Source organism: Oreochromis niloticus, linkage group LG2 (assembly GCF_001858045.2).
Source record: "Oreochromis niloticus isolate F11D_XX linkage group LG2, O_niloticus_UMD_NMBU, whole genome shotgun sequence".
Lineage (NCBI taxonomy): Eukaryota > Metazoa > Chordata > Actinopteri > Cichliformes > Cichlidae > Oreochromis > Oreochromis niloticus.
Window position 1 is genome coordinate 21,924,136 of NC_031966.2, and position 15,276 is coordinate 21,939,411.

General features: G+C 37.9%; 1 protein-coding gene across 3 annotated transcripts in view; it reads left to right on the top strand.

The window, feature by feature from the left end:
• The window catches only part of pcdh11 (protocadherin 11), a 186,001-nt gene that overhangs the window by 100,696 nt on the left and 70,029 nt on the right, over window positions 1-15,276 (top strand). The window lies entirely within an intron of this gene.

Here is a 15,276-nt window from a genome sequence, read left to right on the forward strand (position 1 = left end):
TTCACTCTTTCCATTTTTACCCAGCTGATCAGGGCTGATGTAATGGGGGAACACTGTGGGTTTGCGGATAGTGTTATTCACGTTTTAGCTGTTAGCAGCTGAACATAATCTCCCTCTAGTCAGCTCACATTAGTCTCCATGATCCACACCAGCCCAATATGTGCAGCGAATGCATTGGGCCAGCTGGGGTAATTTAGTATGTCAGTCAGTTCAGGAGGCTGGTAAAATGAGTAAATGGCTGGATATGATTTATATGTAAAGAATATTCTGATTATAATGGCTCTCAGAATAGAATATCCACTGGCTTTTTAAACTTCTCTTCATCTGCATTGTGTGCATCCCCCAGATAGATAGCGAAATGAACAGAGGGCTTTTAAACTGACTACTCTGTGATTATATTAAGAATGTGAGAGTGAGAGAGCGAGGAAAGGGAGGAGAGGGAGGAGATCGGGTGCCCGAGCACTAAGTATATATAATTGCTTCTTGACACATTGGCCAAATTCTGCAGTGCCAGGATCTGAGCGAAGATGATTAACGGCTGTCCAAGTGGGTGGGCACTGCAGGTCGTTCAGGGCCTTTGGTTTCCATAGTGATTCTAGTCTAAAGGCCATATATTGCATAGTGAATATCCCAGAGGTCCACACATTGTTAAACTACAATTATAACTCACATCAAGAGCATTGTCTGTCCACCGCAAACTCTCTTATTCACCCACCAAGTGTCTTGCTGCGTTTTCCCTCTGCTCATCATTTATTTTCTCTTCTTATTTTCTTAAATTGTCTCCCCTAGCTGACGAGAAGATAAAGAGTAAAAATTTTGCATTATGTGAATAATTGATGTGTGGGCTCACCTCAGAGCATCATCACACTACGGCAGTCAGGGTATGAGGTGAGGGTAAGATCATATTTCTGACATGAGGCTTCAGGCTGTAGAAAATTGTTTCACAAGGGTTTTCACAAGGTTTTCCTCTGAATCGACAGCATGAATAACAGCTTCTCATTATAGCACAGCAGGGTAGTAATAAAATGTGAATAGGGATGCACAGGCTTGGTTCTGTACATAAAGTCATGTGCGTCTGACAAGCTATAACATACAAGTAGTTCATTATAATACGGTTCTTAGTATCTGAGGTGGTTGTGTCTAAGTATAATAATGTGTGTGTGAGCATGCCAAAGTATGTGTATGTCTTTGTGAACACCACAATTTAAATAGGTGACAGATGGAGAGGACAAGGGATGGGGGTGGGGATCAAGCACCTCTGACAATATGGGGCCTGCACTGCACCTTGTTCTTGCCAACTCTGAAATAGCTACGGTAAACTAAAGCCGTGTGACTCCGGGATGCCATTTCACAGTTTTGTTTTCCTCGCGTTTCACAGTTTTCATTTCCACAAAAGACAAACTCTCTTGTGAAATGTCACCTAACAATGTAAAAGTTGAGTGATGAGCATGCTAGAGAAACACCTTGCTTCTTGAAGGGTTAGACTTTATTCTGTGAAGTTTGACAAAGACATGAATGTAAATGCGCTGAGGGTTACAGATAAAATTCTTAAGACATACTGTGTGCAGGAGCTTTTTAAAGCCAAGGAAAGGCCACCGAATAAGCACATTTCAATGGTGATTCATTCTGTATAATAAAAGGAAATCCCTCAGGCATCCAAACAAAAGGCCTGTCATGCAGCAATTAAGCTTTGTTATTTGCGTCAAGCAGACTATGGATAAGTAATGTATCTTCCTGAAGATGTACGTCCACATCCTCGCACATGCAAGTGCACGGGCAAACACAGTCAGTCACTCAACCCCAATTCATTTGAGGTAAATGTAATCTCAGAAGACAAGCAGCAACAACCCACGGCTCCATCAAGGTGCCTGGGGTTGCATTGGTGGCCATCGTCAAATAAATAATGCTTTGTGACTGAAAAAAAGACAATCCAAAAGGTCATCTGTGACCTCTGGGACCAGTGCTGTGCAGCATCTGTCACTAGCAAGCACCGCATGTCTGTGTCAAATGGCAAAAGGTATGTGGTGCAGCCAGCCTGCCATGTAACGAAGGGAGTAGGCCTCTATATACATAACATCACAGTCACAATTGTATTAAGAGGGCTCCACAGTATCCTGGCTCATCTGCAGAACATCTTCCACGCACCATAGTATGAATGACAGAATGGAAAATTGTCTACAATATTATTAAATAAATACACTTTTTAAGATCATACCTGGCATATCAAGGAAGAAATTCATGTTCTATGGAAATGTAACTGAAAAAAAGGATAAAAATGTGTAAAATATATGTATTTGACATCCCTTTAATCCCTTTAATCGGTAATGAGGTTTAGGTAACTTTCAGTAGGATAAGTGAACAATGGCTATCCTCTTTGTTTGATGATATTTCACTTGTCACATAATTTCCGTAACAGCAGTTAATGGTATCAAATATTCAGGGTAAAATGATGAAGAAATATATAATCGATGCTTTCCTTTCAGCCAACTTGCAATTCTCATATATCTGCATCAGACCACACCTCTGTGTGGAACAAATCAATAATATTCCATTTCTAACCAAATTCTTCTTTTTGTATGGTGAAATCCAATCTTTATGGACACAGTAACAAATTGGATATCCCCACAGTCACGTTGGAAAAAGAAACACAAACACAGAGACAACATGGGTTGCTCTGTAAAAAATGTACCATGCATATTGTTTGAAGAAATTGCGTACCACACAAATTTCATTCTGAATTCTCTCAAAGTGCAAATGAGGCTCACTTCTGTTAGTATATTTCCCAGATCCCCTGCACTGTACTCTCTCACATGCTGGCTGTCCTTTCCTCTCACTCGCCACGTATCTCCCTCCCCACATCCAGCTAAACCAATCAGGGATTTGAGGGCCTCGCCTCCAATCAATTACGACCCAAATCAGTGCAGAGGCCTTTGATATAGAATCATTTGTCAAATCAGTGCAGATGGCTGGGGGCAGGTACCCTTGTGCTATAGGCCATATCCATGTGGAAATCTCTGCTCAGGGTGGGCTCTCCTGATGCTCCCCAACCTATTAATGGGAAGTCATTGTGTGCGCCAGGACTGCAGTCCAGCTGCCTGGTCTCCTAGATTGCTAGTGTTTAAGCATCTTAGTCAAACAGCGGATAAAACCAAATGATTTGAACTTTTTAGGCAAACAGAATATGAATCTTATGCATCCTACTTGAAGTTTTCAAATGGACTGCACAACGACTACAAGAGTACCCAAGGTGTATTTTAAAATTCAAAATTATCACATGCAACCTGCTGTGACAAAAATACTTTAGTACATGAGCCAATCCACTGAAAATGGTGGCCCAGAAATACCAAATAGAAATTCAGATTTTCATCATGCGATTGCTGTTCACTTGTGCATGTTCACTTTTGTACAGTTGAAGAGAAAACTTCTGAATACAACTAAAACTGAAATAAAGCTAAACCTAAGACATGCATACACTAATGCAGATTGTTGTAATAGCAACTTAAGGTCAAGAATTCCTGTTCACAACCAAATTTTAACCAAGCAATAGTAATATATAATAGTGAATAACCAGACAATGCTCATCAAGCAAAATAATATATGTTTAGAGGACATTGTGAGTGTGCCTGTGTCACCAGTGTTGTTTGATATGTCTTCCTTAGGAAAAGGCAGAATTAAAAACATTATTAACACAATATTTTCAGTGTATTTAAGTTCATTTAAGTGTGTGCATGCCCAATGATTGGGCTACTTTAATAAACATGTCAAAACTCACCTCCTAAAAACGTCTTCAACCTTTAGCCTTTGTTTCTTTATACTCTCATATGAAGGGACCTTGGGTTTCAGCAAAATTAGCAATGAGATATAAAACTAAATAATCATTATCTTTTATTGTTTTTATTTTGAAAACCCAGAATATTTCAGAACCTCTGTAAAGCTCCCTATAACATCTTGTAGTGATTTATCATAGCCTTCAGAGTTTCAAACCAAGTTGCTTCTTCTTACAGTATCTCATGTAGACTCTTGTCTCAAGCGATGACATAGTGAGCTCCTTTAAATACCTAGGAGTTTTCATTTTGACGATCTAGCACATTTCTAATAAGATATTGGCAGACGTTAAACATGGCATCACAGGAAGCTATGATGGATGGTCATTGCAAGATTGGATCAGAACTGCCATCTAAACCAATCCTCCAACCTACCACCACCTACTCTTTGTGTCTAATCTAACACTGAGCATGATAGATGGTTCTGGAAGCCCTTTTACAATGTGTAAAAAGCAATATACATGTAAGTATATCAAAAGAATAAAGATAAGATAATACAACCCTAGTCTGGTCATTGTCGTCATCATCATCAGTGACATTTTATTCTCTTATATTTTGTGTTCCCACCATTTTTTTTTTTCGTACGCATGATTCAAAACTCTCTGTAAAAATGCACAGAAATGTTTTTTAAGGTCTTGAGGTTTTGAGCTATTTTACAAGCAGTAGTTTTCTTGGAAACCAGTTGTAGAGTTTGGCGTCATGCAATATCCTTTGCACTGCGAACATCAGTGAAACAACAGTTTCCAAGGATTCCTTGTGCCAAGCCAGGAGCACTCATCTGTTTTTCAAGGCAGTTTAAATACTAGATTTTCTTTGGCATCATTATTTAAGTATACTTGTAGCTCTTTCTATACTTTCTAATAACTGCTGCAGATGTGTTTGGGGTTTTAAGTCCCTAATATGCAGGACTATGTAGCAACAGTCAAAAATGCGAAGCTCCAGCTGTATTTGCAGTCACGTCTTTTCCTTGGTAGCCGTGTCTTTACAGTTAATCTTGAATTGGAAATTATATGTCCAATCAGTTGTATGGCAGTAGAAATAAATTGATCTCACCTAACTATAAATTTGCTGTGTAGTCTCTGGTTTTAATTATACATGTTGCATTAAAAAACAATGCAAATACTGCAAGATTATGCAATAATATATATATTTTAAAATAACTGGGCAATTTCACAGGGTGTAGTTTTTTTGTTTATTGTAACAGCAATACTGAAACAAGACATTGTCACAAATTGTCATTAGGCAGAAGCTGTGTTGTTAGGCTTTCGTGTTTAATGACTTAAAAACAGCATTATAGGCTTCATTAGTTAGCACGTCGGTGCAAGCTAGATTGTCTAGGAATAGATCTGAAAAGTTACAGCAAACATAACTTGTGTCCTTAGGTGATCTGACTTGTCAGAAGAGGCATTAAATAATAAATGATTAAAAGAACATAAATAAATGTAAAAAAAAAAAAAAAAAAATCCTCAAAATCGAGCATGTTTAATTTATAGTTGAACATTAATCACAAAATGTTCAGCATTCAGCATTCACGGGTGAGGTTTAAGTTATATAAAAAAGCTTCTTTTAATGATTTTATTCATGAGAAAAGTATTATTCAATGCCTTCATGTTTCAGCGATGTATCCTTGCTAAGATGTATCCTCCCTAAGATTATAAATCAGTGCAGTGCAGTGGGATGTCATGGATGCCAGCCCTCAGTTCTCTGTGCAAGAATAAGACGAGTTCCCTCTAGTATTTGATGCACATTGAATATGTCTTCAGATCAACACAGCACAACTGTTTCCCTGGCAGACAGAACAAAGATCACACAAATCAGAAATGCAAAGTAAATGTTAAAAAAAAAAAAGAAGAAGCACAAAAGCAAAACAGCCTTACCCTAAAAGTGGGAGTTTTGAACACTGCACACACATTTTAACCCAAAACTGCTCTTGCAGCAATCAGCATAATCATCAGCCTGCTGCATTCTCAGATAAGCTAGTGGGTGCATTATCTGTCCTCCAGTTTCACAATTTTACTCATCATACAAGCAACACTTTCACTGTAGGTGGCAATCAAGCTGCATCCTTAATTGATGTTAATATGTCGCATGTTTTTGGGATGTCCACACATTATTCATTTTAGGAAGTCATTATATTACTCGGGATTTACACACTACGAGTAAACACACACAAAAAATGTTCAATTAACAAGTGTTTTGTCAAAAATATCCCATCATATTGTGGGAGATGTATTCCTCTGTCTCTTTGACTTTTGTTTTAATACACTGTAGTTTGTGCACCATTGCCAATCGACTGTTTCCACAAAGTGAATGCCAGCTTTTGTTTTCTCTACAATTGTAAAGGAGATATATGCGTGTGTATTTATATTATGACACTGATTTCATGATCTCTGAAATGCTTGATATTACTTAAGACAGAAGAGAATAAAAACCAACAAATGAAAGAGGAAATTGTAGTTAGGAAATGATTACAAGCATGTAAGCTCTCTAGGCAAGCACAAGCTGCATTGCTCGGGATATTTTTCTCACCCTCTGCCTTTGCATATTTCACACTGGCATAGTCTTTCGAGATGTAAGTCATACTGAGAGAATTTGACTCTGCATGCTAAAAAGGCATAAATACAGGGGAAAAAACATAACCAGCAGATGACCTTATTACACTCAGTATGTAACATGCAGTAGCAATATTGCCTTTATTTGTCATTATTACCACCCGCAATTACTGTGAGTAGGAGGAATATTAAATTGACAAAGAGGGCCTCTGACTAAATGTTAAGGAGCCCTCCTGTCATGTGAGACACATCCCTACTGTTCTGAGTGGGCTGGTATGGCTGTGTTTTACTACTTATGGATATTCAATGGAAGAGCACAGAGCGGGTCTTGCTGTAATAAGGCATTTACCAATGCAGAGTAGCACTGTGCGCTGTGAGAACATATGTTAATGCACTTGGCTGTGGCCAGAGAAACAGCGAGAGGTTTTGAAAAAAAAAACACATGGGACTGGCCTCCTGGAGCACACATAGCCTTCTACAAAGATATTAATATGAGTCAGTGGTGGAAGAGGAGGAAAAATTACCCTGGCAGTGAGGAGAAGTTTGTTTTCATGATGGTGATGGACCCCAATTGAGTAAAGCAGGCTAGAGAAGAGAGGCTGCTCTGTATTGGATGGCTTTTGAATTACATCAGTGGCACACCTCTAACTGGTTCCTTTGCCAGAGAAGCTGACATCAATGTATTTGGGGAATATATGCATGAAGGAAATGGGAATAACTTTATGAAAATAGCCTCTAATTTATCGAGGCTCTTCTGCTAAGATTTTTGTCTGTTTTCAAGAAGAGACCTTGTAGGCTGTAAGTAGAAGTAGGATTCAAACCTAATTCAAATTTTGTCATTTGAGACTAATTTGGCTGTCCTTTATCACAAGGATAAAGGACAAGCTGTCATGTTAATTTGTCCTAATAACACACGTGGCAGCACACATGCATCATTTGTGTTGAAGTTCTTTTGGCTTGTTTTTTTTATCTGACTTTGAACAACATGTAAAAGCATAATGATAAAGAAAAAATGAATTAATACAGTTCACAATACCTGCTGTGAAATAACTGGCATCTCTCTTTTTCACTAGTTTAAGCAGTTTACAATGTTTTTTTGTTTTTTGCTAAATCCTATGCAAATTTCTGCTCACAGAGTTTGCATTTTACTTTTCAAGATTCTCGAAAAGTTTCAAATGTTGGTGTATCTCTACTCCAGCCTGGCTCGTTAGCTGCTAACCTTTACTGTTCGGGCCAGCTCTACCGTGATGAGGGGGAGGCAAAAAGACACCATCATAACGTTGCATGATTTGTTTCCTTTTTCATAGGGCAGTGCACATGGCACAAACATTTAGATAACTGTTACACCAAAAACTTATCCACGTACAAGCATTGTTTGACTCTTTCTGCACCGTCTCCTAGTTACATGCTCACTTCCTACCACACTGGACCTATCTCTGGTTATTCACATGGCTACTTCCCTTAAAGGAAAATATTTTCCGGTGCAAAAGTAGCCCTTTAACGCAGACTTTCTGATCAGTTCACCTAAAGCACAGCACTTGTCACCTTCAAATGAGTCTCTAAGGTGCTAACAGTAAGTTGTGAACTTTATACAGAAGGCACCATGGAAACATGGTCTGACACTGCTTTTAATTTAGCCTCTAATGTTGCTAATAACTGCATGCTGTATTTAGACTTAGACTTTACTGTAATAAAAAAGTAAAAGGCAAATAATTGTCTTTGTTGGCTTTCATATTCATCATTATTGCCTAAAACAATATTCAGGAACTTTGCATTGGTTTCACAGTTTAAGAGAATATTCTTGAATTCTTGAATATTATGTATAATGAGCACCAATACTCTGATAGAAGTACTCAGGGCAATAATTCCAAGTGCTTTGTGTGATGATGTGATTAACTCATTAACGCCCAATGTTTCATATTTGATACATACAGTTTTTTGTGAGTTTTTGAGATGTCTACATCATCAGTGTGTTTTCCCGACTGCATTTTTAAGCAAATTAAAAAAAGAAAATGCTAGATGTAAATATGGTGCAAATGCAATCAGATATGGAAATTAAAATTTAATTAATTTTATAAACAAATTTGTTATGTGGTTCAATAAACTCTCCATTTTCAAAAAATTTGAATTTACTGGCAATTATTTCATGGTTCAGGCTTTGAAGGGTTATGCTCTAATTAAGTTTCCTTCCTGGGTATACAGTCCCCTACTCTAAAAATATGTAGAGTGACCTGTCTGTTCTTTAGCTTCCATTACCTTTTCACGAGGAAAAGGGAAAAGAAAACACAGTCCGCGTGTCTTTTATGACACAGAGACAGCAGGCTTTTATTAGAAGCATCATCTCTACAGGTTTCATCCATAGTAACAAGCTAATGTTGAAAAAGATGAATACATTAGTGGAAAAAAATGCACTCACTGTATCAGTACTCAGAACTGACCTTTTAAGTTTTATAGTTACTGGACTATTATAACTACAGTCTTTTGGTTATATTAAACCTATATGAGCTGTTTGTTTAAAAAAAAAAAAAAAAGAACAAAACTTTTCACCATTTAGTAATGAAAAAACACCTGTTACCAATGTGGAAAAAAACTATTCTGGAATATAGAAAGACAATCAGAATCAATTTCTTGGAGATGAACCCACACTGTTGTTTATAAAGACAGATATAAGCCCATTCTAGCTGCACAAAAACGTTATCCTCATGCTAAATTTGATCGCTTAAGATATAAATTGATTTGTGTGTAGGGAACAGATTACATATAACTGGAATAGAAAAAAAAGACGTATTTCTGAAATGAGACCTGTCAACATTTCAGCGAGAGGGCCATTATTCTCACAGAGATTAATAAAGTATTATCACTTCTTGTTGTGGGGTTTTCACTGAAATTTATAACAAGGCCGCTGTCAGCTAATGTTTCACCAGCTTCGTTGTCTAATCCTTACGCCTGTTGTAATATGTGAAGAATGACATTGAATGTATTTTGAAACTCGGTGGATACACTAAATAACATTATAGCTACCATTTGGCAAATGGCAGTGTGTTTAAGACAGAAGCGTCTACCGCTTTTAGGAGATCAGTACCATAGATTTAGTGACAATCATTAATCAGTATCATAACTGTGTTTCATGTTCGTCAGAGAATGACACTGATTCAGGCTCTTTTCTCCACACTTGAGCTTGTGATTCACTACATATTTGCACATCACAGTCTTTGGATAATGCTTCCATAAGTGTCAATGAGGAAAACTGTCAACTGTTTCCGTAGGAGAGCGATCAAATTGGTGAACAACTCATATTACAACAGGATCTTGATAAACTGAGGTATGACACATCAGTGGGTCTTTCCATTCTCTTTTTTTCATGTTTCCTCCTTGACGGTGCACTTTATCAGATAAACCTCACTGTTAATGCAGCCCGAGCTCTTGTGACTCACTGTGGAGGCAGACAGGACACGCAGACAGGGCTGAACAGTTCAATTATTTTCCAGTTAAACATGTAGGATCTGCTCATGTGTCACCAACATTTACAGTATATTTAACTTCATATCCAGTCAAATTCTGCACCAGTTTTTAAATTGGTATAAAAACCACTGGACAAGACTCTGAACTGGATATCACTGTAGAACCTTTAGCAGACATGGTGAATAAAACCGAGTTTCTAAAAAGTGGGCACATTTTGACAATTCTTTAGACCATGACAACCTTAAAATCCTGCCACTGGCTAGTAGAAGAAAATGGCTCTCAATACATATAACACGAGTTTTTTCCGCAACAATATTACAGTTAATAGCACACTAGGGTCTTATGACTAGTGTTGCTAAAACACTTAACTTTTTTTCCCTGTCTGTCCTTTCATATTATGTTTTAGCCAGCAGCAAAATCTTCATTTTCTTGTAGCAAATAATATTGTAATAATGCAGAGACTGCGAGGGGGATATAAAGCCCTGGATGTTATTATGCATTAGTAAGATTGTTATCATCCATTGTGACAGCAACAGCTGACATGCTATCACCAAACAGGGGGAAAACTAAGGCAAGGTGAAGAAGGTGGAAATCAGCAAGGGGCACGAGTATATTCTCTCACTTACATTATCTCAGTCAGTGTGGCTGTGTGGAATGAATATATATATATATATATATATCATTCAAACAGGGCAAGCAAACTAGGCAGTGCTTGTTCTGTGAAATATAAAAATTACAAAGTAACAACATGAGTTGTTACTTTGCTTGCTTCCCTCTCTAAGTCAATTAACAACACTGCCATTAAGCAGTGTAAACATATGCAGGGCCTGACTTCAAGTGTTGGTGTTACTGTAAGAAAGAGCGAGGTATCTCTTCTGTGCTATAACTACTTGACACTGGAAGGAACCAAGTTGAAAATTGAGTGAAAACAGAAAAACAGCTTTTTTTTCTACAAGTGTTTGGTATTTTCATCATATTATTGCTTCCATAAATATATCTAACATTACTGCTTACCATTCTGTCTAATTCTGTTTTTTTAAGAAGGAAGTTTTCTTGCAAGAAAATGTGTCATTGTCTCAAGATGGTTCCAGGAAATTACTTTACTTTACTCCAGTGGTCTGTACAGTCCCCAGATCACAACCTAATAAAACACTTTTATGGTGAGGTGAAGTGGGAAGTTCATAGCATCTGTAACAATGAAAAACTGCAAAAACTTTGCAGTAAAGTCAGAATAGATCGAAATCCTAATGTAACATCTTTAGCAACTTACTGAATCATACCTTTAAAAAAAAGGGGGCAACTCTGGAGGTCAAAAGAGGACCCTGTTACTTAGGTGTACTTAAAATTGTCAATGGAAGTATTTACAATAGTAGTAAAGGACTCGACTTCAGTCAGAGACCTCAGGCTGAAATATTCGTTCCGTTCCTTGACTTCTTAGCATAGACACCATGACATCCTAAATTTGCATAGCAGTAAAGATCAATGTAGCTCTTGGAGGCTGGTGTGACACTTATTCAAAACAGCTCCTCTTTTTTTCCCTAGTGTAGTCTGGAGCAAAAGGAGGTGAGAAGGCATTGAGTGATGTGGGTAAAGAAAGCCAGACACTTCCTCAACTGTAGTCAACCTCAAAGAGCATTTTGTCATGTATCTTCACTTGGTAAAGTACCTGCAACCCTCTTCACATCACTACTGAATCAAGGTGTGCTTCACACGGTTTGATGCTGTTTGATGCCAGTTGAAATTTGGAAAAAGTAATGGCAAAGTAAGAATGTTTTATTTCTTTTTCTCTAAGACCGGCATAGCATTTTTTGCCTTTTAAGCACATGAATGATTTTTGGTAAGTGGTAATTATTAAGTTAGATGTCACTGCATTATGAAGGATGTCCTTCAAGCTGTACCTGATTTCAAGGGACAGCTTGACAAAGCTCACTTTGAATTTGGTTGAAAGCATGTCTAATTGAATTTTGATACGTAATTAAATCAAGCAATAAATCAGCGCAGATCCCACTGCAACCGACAATTCAACACTCCTGAGCACCACAAGCTAATTATGATGAAGTTATTATCTCAGCCAAAGGGAGTTCTCTGAATGGCTCCTTCTGCATCATGTAGAATCTTTTCAACTAGAATGTACTCAACCTTGAGAAAAGGGCATCTCTCATAATGGCTCCAAAAGATCCTATAAATTTTACTTGCTCTCTTGGTAATGTATCCATGTCGCAAAATTGTCCCACTTAAAGCTTGATGATTTCTTAGAGCAGTCACAGCAGTGGGATGTTTTTGACTCACTTGTGCACGTTCACACATTAATACACCAAGTTAGAAATTATCCGATGTACGCGAGCGATTACGGCTGGTAGTAATTTCTGTCAATAATCCCTTGATGTGTAGGAAGTGGCTATATCGATTTAACATGGATTTAGAGCATCATCCTCATCATCTGTTTCCCGCCCTCATATGGTTAATCAATTATATCCCCTGAGATTTAAGTATGCTTTAGATGCCATGCACTGCGCATGTAATCTCGTGACATAAGGTATTAAATGAAGTCTAATTATAACTTTGCAGCTATGTGTCATACCGCACTCTTTTAATACCTTCCCTAAGAAGACAAATTGGTGTGTGCTGGATTTTGATTTAGTGAAAAACAAAATCTTAGGACCATCACATGATCCTGGTAAATAAAATGGGTTTTAATCACCAGTCGGCTTGACTCTACGATACCTTTGACACGAGCCCAAAGAAGTGAAAAAAGGACAAAATTCTCCAACTCCCAAGACAACCATACTAGCTCTAGCTCATATGGTTTTCATAAATGAATCCTCTGCCACAATTACCGGAGTAGCCTCCTTCTGCATAATTTGATGAGCAAAGAGAACATTGATGAACTTTTTTAATTATTATGCCGCTTGGGATTCTGACACAAACGCCACAGAAAGGGAGGGGGTCCACCAGCATAGCTGCCAAGGAGCTTTTTTTCCCCCTTTCTCTCTTTTCCTCTTCCCACATCACCTTTTTTAATTCACCCAATTTGTTGGCCCAAATGAAACAGCAAAAGGTTAGAGTGTGGAGTAATTAACAGCAGCTAGCTTAATGAAATCAGGAGGGGCTGGTACACTGGGAGGATCAATACCTCGCTAAGAGTGAAGCAAGAAGGAGGATTGTCCAGGGGAAACACACACATATACAGACCACTTAATAATAATAAGCTGATTAAAAGGCAACATGGTGTCCACTTGTAAATCAAAACTGGTTCGAACATACGGTGACATTATTGCTGTTTTGTAATTGTGTTAAAGGAAAGTTGCTCCTTATGCACACTCAAGAAGTTTACAGGATTTACACCGCTCTCTGTGGTTTGCTGAGAGGGTTTCCCTTTAATGAATGTCAATAAGTACATCAATACACTTTGGACAACTGAACACCAGTGCAGAGGGAAATGGTTATTCTATTTATCTAAGGCTACACTTAAGTATATTGAAGACTTTATTAGCCTCTTTCGATGAGGAGGTGTTTTGTTTTGCAACCGTTTTATTATGCTGTCTAAGGCATGCTGTGTTTGCCAGATATATAAGAGATGTAAACTTGAACTCTGCTCACTTTGTCTTGGCTGAGACATCCATGTCTCTCGTGTCTGCGCGCATTAGCAGATGGCATGCACATCCAAGTTTTCCGTGAGGAATATTTATGTTATGTGTGCATATGTGTGCATTTGTCTCATTGTTTTGAGGCTACCTACTCTTCCTCTGGGGAAGCACCTGATAACAGGCCATGTGCTTTTCTCCCAACGTCTCCAAAAAGCTCAAGTAATAGACCACGGCACATTTTTTTCCAAATACTCCAATCTTGTCAAAGTCAATTATTTTCACAGACTTCATGCAGTAAGACTAGCTGAATTGCAGAAGACCCGAGTTTCACCAAGGAACCTTAGGTTGCAGTCAAAACAAATGCGAAATATACAAGTTAAGAGACCGTGGCCAACTAGCAAGGTTCTCGTCTCTCTGGTTTGCTCTGTGCTTCTCCCTACCTTCAAAGGTATTTACACTATGAAATAAACTGTTATGTGGGAGGCTGTAAAGATGGGAGCAGCAGATCTCATTAGTGTTAAACTATTAGGAGCATGAGGACCCCAGGGATGAGGGGTTTTAAGGCTTTCACTGTAGCTTGAAGTTATCACATCATATGCTCTTTAAAAATGTTTTCACAAACTGCAATGAGGAAGTTTTTTTTCTTTTACTTTGAAGTTATTGCTAATGGAACTTACTCAGCAAAGCTTGTTATTGTGATGCTATATCTTAATTGCTGACATATTAGAGCGGTCATAATTGAGCTTGGACCTTTGTGCCATGACGTTAACAGAGATCAAGAAAAAGTCACCAAAATGCTGGAATAACAGGAGTCAGTGATTTGATTGGCATTGTTTTAATGGATGCCTGTGGAAATTACTGGATTATAAATATGTTATATGTTTGTGATATGTGGTAATTTAACTATATTGGCTACCAGCTGTGTTTCTGTGGTTTTAAAGTGCACTTGAATGTGTTTAGAGCTTGATGAAGTTAAAATTGGACCCCATTGTGGCTACTAAATGTCATTAGAGTGTGGTGTAATTTAATATCAATGTTTGTTGTCCTTCTCTGGTGACATATGTTTACAAATAAGTCTCTGTTTGTAATGTCCTTTGGACTACAAACATATCTGTAATTAAAATACAAGTCTGGGGGGTTCTGAACACCTAAAAATTTTATTGAAGTTAAAAATAGATAGATGTAGCTTTGAAGAGTTCAAAATTGAAGTGTTTTAAACCTGCATTCTTTCCTCTGGCCAGTAGTGGACAGCTCCTCTCAGTGGAAGCAAAAGTCTGATTGATTCTGCAGTCTATGAAAAAATAAGATTACTGTTCTCCTGTTAGATGATCTCAGTAAACAGTTCCTAAATGAGTTTGTGATCTATGGTTTATGGTCTTAGGTGTTAATTTTAAATCTTATTTTGGACAATATGATCTTGTAAATCATGTTCCCCTTTAGTGTCAAAAAGACAGCATAGCATTGGAATACCTTGTGATTGTCAATAGCTACCCAGGGGCAACCTCCATAGCTGAAAGACAATGCAATTGGAAAAAAATAGTTCCTGTAGGCACCACTCCAAATCGGAGTCATTCCCCCCGTAGATGTTCATGTTAAAATGTGTGGTGCAGACTGGTCAACAGCTTTTTGTGAATAAAATTGTAAGGTCTTAGAAGTCAATTTCTTTGCACCTATTAGAAAATATGTATGGAGCCCCATAGTTAGTTATTTTTGCAAGATCCCACAAAAGTTTTTCTGGAAGTCCATGTACTTCCAGGTCAGTACTAAGCGCTTGGGAACAACCATAGCGATGGAAGACACAATCACATCAATTGTTGAGCTAACTAGCTAGATGATAAATAAGCACCATCT